The sequence below is a fragment of the Physeter macrocephalus genome, chromosome 4, assembly GCF_002837175.3.
Source record: "Physeter macrocephalus isolate SW-GA chromosome 4, ASM283717v5, whole genome shotgun sequence".
Taxonomy (NCBI): domain Eukaryota; kingdom Metazoa; phylum Chordata; class Mammalia; order Artiodactyla; family Physeteridae; genus Physeter; species Physeter macrocephalus.
Genome location: NC_041217.1, coordinates 101,329,209 through 101,335,197, shown reverse-complemented (window position 1 = coordinate 101,335,197; position 5,989 = coordinate 101,329,209).

Here is a 5,989-nt window from a genome sequence, read left to right as displayed (position 1 = left end):
GGAAGATCCCACATGACGCGGAGCGGCTGGGCCCGTGAGCCATGGCCGCTGAGCCTGCGCGTCCGGAGCCTGCGCGTCCGGAGCCTGTGCTCCGCAATGGGAGAGGCCACAACAGTGAGAGGCCCGCGTACCGCAAAAAAAAAAATAAAAATAAATAAAAAAATCCACAAGCCAAGTTTCTTCTCTTTTGGTTCCTGTTTCTGTAGCAATTCCAATGGAACATGTTAGATAACATTGCATACCTCTTCATAAAGCACTGGAGGCTGCCATCCAATTACTGAGTTGGTGGTTTGCCAGTGGGACACAGACCACAGTGCCTCGCAGCTAAAGGAATTCAGTGCTATGTTATTTGATAATGTGCTTTGTGGTGAAAATCTTAAATTGCCACGTAATCCCCAAATTCCTCCTAGGGTGCCTTCCTGTATGACATAGCCTGCAAGCGCAACACTGTAATTAATTCTCAGAATCCCTTGCAAGCTCTTATTCTAGGTACAAATTATATTACATAAATTCCATGTACTAGTTTTGGATTTCAAAGGTAGAAGTGCGACGGAGGGCATCTTCCTGCATTGTCAGCTGTTGAATTTTGCTGCAGCCATGGTCTGATGTCCTATACCCAGCTTTGCTGGGGTCAGGATGTCAGGGAGGCGGTTAGAGCCACTTTCTGATCCCTGGATCACAGTGATGACGATTCCATGGCAACCTCCTGATTGCTCATCCTTCTTATTGTGGCTCAGGAGCAGCTAGCTCTCCTGGAGAGACAGCTGAGCAGTGTCACTGTGTCATTCCTAGAGACCCGGTCCAGAGCTTGTTTGTCCAACCTTCAATTTTGTAAGCACCTAACTTCCTGAATTAAATATCTTCTGCTTAAACAGAGTGGTTTCTGTTTATTGCGATTGAACCCTGACTGATACCATTTCTGTTCTTATAATCAAATTTAAAATGTGTTACTACTACGAAAAAAATGTACTACTACGTTGAAAATGTAATATAAATTTTTTTCTCATCTCTGGCAAACAAATATCACTTTATAATTTTTAAGTATACATTGATTACAAGTGTTTACACATTTGGGCAAAGCACTAACTTTAGTTTGCAATTATACCCACAAAACCACACCCATAAGTATGACACATATTTTAAAATTATTATATGAAAATATAATAGCAGAGTTCTAGAAAGATTAAAAATAGGGAAAAACTCAATTTCTGATGTGCATTTTTGAGGGTTATATTCATTGACAGATGAATGACAGATGATACTAGCCAGAGAAGCATGTACTAGAATGGTTGGGAGAGCAGGAACACTGCATCAGACAACCTTAGTTCAAACCTTGGCTCCAACACTTGCCAGAAGCATGTGTTTGGGTAAGTCTTTTATTTCCTTGAAGCCTTGGTTTTCTCATCTATAAAATGGGGGTAATCCTACCACCCAACTCATACAGTTGCTATGTAAATGAGAGAATATATATAAAATTCTGAGCATAATGTCTAGCCTCAATAAATGTTAGCTATCGTGGAAATAAACTACTTTTTTTTGCATGATTTACTTAGAAAATACAAGACTATTAGGACAAGGAGTCTAAGAGTTTCTGGCAAAGAAACTGTACTTATTGGTTTCTAGTTTTAGTTATTTCTATTTATTATTTCATATGCTCTATGGTATGTTGTCCCCCTTCTTCAAAGAATCATCCAAAATCCCTGAGGAAATACTAGATGATGAAAGAAATTACCTTTAAATGTCTTTGAAACTTGTTAATACTTGCTAATTCTGTACAAGTTATATTTAAAATCTGACTAGCGTTGAGCCCATTTTGGGCTTTCATTAAATCGTGGCTTGTTGGTTTGGGGACTGGTGGACGTTAGCAGCAATTCTAAGCATCAGTGCGCAGTGGAATGTGGAAACCTAGATTCTGCCTTAACTGTTCTGATGATGCCTCCATCCCAAGATGAGCATGTTTGCCATGAAATGACAAATTACCATTGAGAAACTGCAGGGGTTGGAGAAAACCCTGGGCTGCTGGGGAATCAGGACCCCAGGGAGCAGGGGAGCAGGGGCAGGGGCTCAGGCCGTCAGCAGTGGAGAGGACTTAAGCAAACTGTGAACTTTCTCTGGGGTCAGAACCTCATTTGTGAAGTGAAGGAGTTGAACTGGACGATGCTGTTGCCCAACAACTGGCCCGTTGGCCAAAAAGAACTTTTCTGAATAACTGGAAACTGGGAAAGCAAAGTTTTAAATGCTTATTATCATAAGGGTTGAAATTCAGAGATAAAATAAGGAACTGTATTATAATACTTAGAGATATAATGAGAAATTTGTCCATATTGGAAGAGACTGAGTTGAGATATTCCTATTCATATTATACTATTTGGGGTTGTCAGATACAATTGTATAGTAGGAATCAAAGACTGGCAGCTGTGTACAGCCAGGCGGATTATCTTGGTTTGGGGGATGGGGACTGGAAATCTGCCCTTTTAAACAAGTCTTCCAGGGATCTGTAGAGTCACTTCAATTTGAGAACCATTGGTCTTGTATATGTATTTTCTTTGACAGAGACAATTCAATTTGTTAAGGAATCCTAAATTATTTTGCCCAGAATTTCTCTTTAAAAAATATTTTTTCATCAAAAAAATATATATTTTTTCATTATAAAAGGAATGTAATTTTATTGCAGAACATTTGTAATATGCAGAAAAGTAGAAAGAAGGAAATAATTTATACTACTCAAACATATCTACTTTGTTTTCTCAAATACATATTTTTTACATGACTCTTACTCGTACTGTCTCAACTGTGTATCTTCCTTTATTTTCCAACTGAACATCATAGCAAACATTCCTCCATGTTATTAAAACTATCTTAAAGCACCATTAACACTTTTAAACTTGCATTTATCTTATGACGCAATTAATACCTATTTTTTATAGAAAGATTAAAACATACAAAGAAAAAAGAGAATAAAATCCATAATCCTACCATCCAAAAATCACATTGTACTATGATGTATCACTGTCTCGACTTTTTTGCATATTTATATAGATTTATTTTTAAAATAAAACATGATCATACTGTTTGAATTGTTTTATAATCTATTTCTATTTACTATATTGTAAATATTTTTATGTTAACAAATAATGCATAACATAAAATTTACTATATAAATTCCTTACAACACTGGTTAGTAGCATTTCTTTTATTATCTCCAATTTAAAAATAGTCTCAAATACTGCTTTTCTCATGTAATTCAATGTCCTGTTAACATCCCTATTGTTGGGCTTAGGACTATTTCTAGTTCTTTGCTATTACAAACTACTTTACATTGAATATTTTTGTGACTCATTGTTAGGCTGTCACCGTGGTAAGTCTGTAGAATAGTTTTCTAAAAGTAAGACTGCAGGTCATATCAATACATATTATAAATGTTTTCAAATCACCATCTAAAAGGTGATACCAATTTACAGTCTTAGGAACAAAGTACTGAAGGGCCTGCTTCTAATCATGATAACCAACACCAGATGTTGTCAATTTGTAATTACCAATCTGATAGGCCACAAATGATATATATATTTTTTAATTTGCATTTTCCATATTTATAATGCTGCACTTTCTTTCACATGCTAACTGGTCATTTGTCCATGTTTTTCCAGTAGCCTGTTGATACCTGCTGTCTCAGACCATGTGGGCTGCTACAGTTAGTTACCACAGACTGGTGGCTTATAAACAGCATAAATTTATTTCTCACAGTTCTGGAAGCTGGGAAGTCCAAGATCAAGGTGCCAGCAGATTTATTGTCTGGTGAGGATCTGCTTCCTAGTTGTAGACACTCTCTTCTCCCTATGTTCTAACATGGCAGAGGGGCAAGACAGCTCTCTGGGGTCTCTTTTATAAAGGCAGAGCCCTCATGACCTAATCACTGCCCCAAAGCCCCACCTCCTAATACCAACACACTGGGGATTAGATTTCGTCATATGAATTTAGGGGGGAGGGCACAAGCATTCAGTCTATGGCACTTTCCATCATCAAATATTGATTATCCTCACTCCCACTAGCAGTGGAGTCCATTTACACAATCAATTAAGGTTAGGCTTTGCCATGTGACTTGCTAATAAAATGTTGGCAGAAGATATGTGACTAAGGGTCTAAAATGTGCTTGGGTGGTGAAGAGTGTTTGTTGGTCTTTTGCCATCGCTGCAAGAAGAACATGCCCTGGCCAGCCTGCTGCTGGAAGCATGAGAAACACATGGAACAGGCCTGGACCCCGCCTGTACTGAGCCCAATGCTCAAAAGACCTTAGTTGACCTGCCTGTCATAAGTGAGAATAAGTATTATTTTACACCATTGAATTCTGGGCCTCTTTATTATTTATTATTTTTTGTGGCAATAGCTAACTGAGACATCACCCTAGCCGCTTTTCCATTGCTTTATTTTCTTACTGATTTGTAAGAACTATGGACATAATTACTTTGTTAGTATGATGTCACATATAATTTCCCCTTTTGGAGTTTTCTTTTTAGTTTTGGTTACTGTGTTTATTGACTTACTGAAGCTTTTTATTTATTTATTTTTTAATAGACAAATCTGGCATTCTTTTCCTTTATGGCCTCAGCCTTTGGTATTATGCTTAGAAAGGGCTTCCAAGACAACATAAATATCTCCCTGTTTTCTTCTAGTACTTTTATTGCTCTGGTTTTTACACTAAATCTTTACTCCATTTGTAATTTATTTTGATAAAGGATATGAAATAGGTATCATCTAATTCATACACATACTTGGGTCTGGTTTTTTAAAATTGAGACAGAATTGAAACTATATTAGTTTCAGGTGTACAACAAAATGATTCAATATTTGTATATATTTTGAAATGATCATTACAAGTCTAAGTCTAGTTAACGTCTGTCACCATACATAGTTATAATTTTTTTGCAATGAGGACTTTTAAGATCTACTCTTTTAGCAACTTTCAAATATGCAATACAGTATTATTAACTATAGTCACCATGCTGTACATTACATCTGCATGACTTATTTATTCTTTAACTGGAAGCTTGTATCTTTTAACCCCCTTCCCCCATTTCACTCACTCCCCAGCCCCTGCCTCTGGCAACATGCTCTGTCCGTCAGCATGGGTTTGTTTTGTTTTGTTCTTTTCAGATTCCACATATAATTAGATCATATGGTATTTGCCGTTCTTTGCCTACCTTATTTCACTTACATAATACCCTTGAGGTCCATTCATGTTGTCACAATGCCAGAATTTCATTCTTTTTTTTATGACCGAAAAATATTCCATTGTATATACCACATTTTCTTTATCTATTCATCCATTGATGGACACTTAGGTTGCTTTCATATCTTGGGTATGGTGAATAATGTTGCAATGAGCAGAGGGGTGCATATATCTTTTTGAGTTAGTGTTTTTGTTTTCTTTGGATAAATACCCAGGAGTGGAAATGCTAGATCATACAGTAGTTCTGTTTATAATTTTTTTTTTTTTTTTTTTTTTTTTTTTGTACGCGGGCCTCCCACCGGTGGGGCCTCTCCGCTAGATCATACAGTAGTTCTGTTTATAATTTTTTTTTTTTTTTTTTTTTTTCTGTACGCAGGCCTCTCACTGTTGTGGCCTCTCCCGTTGCGGAGCACAGGCTCCGGACGTGCAGGCTCAGCAGCCATGGCTCACGGGCCCAGCCGCTACGCGGCATGTGGGATCTTCCCGGACCGGGGCACAAACCTGCGTCCTCTGCATCGGCAGGCGGACTCTCAACCACTGCGCCGCAAGGGAAGCCCTGTTTATAATTTTTTGAGGAAACTTCATACTGTCTTCCATAGTGGCTGCACCAATTACATTCTCACTAACAGTACACAAGTATTCCCTTTTTTTCACATCCTCGCCAACACTTGTTATTTCTAATCTTTTTGATAATAGTCATTCTAACATGTGGGAGGTGATATCTCATTGTGGTTTTGATTTACATTTCCCTGCTGATTAGTG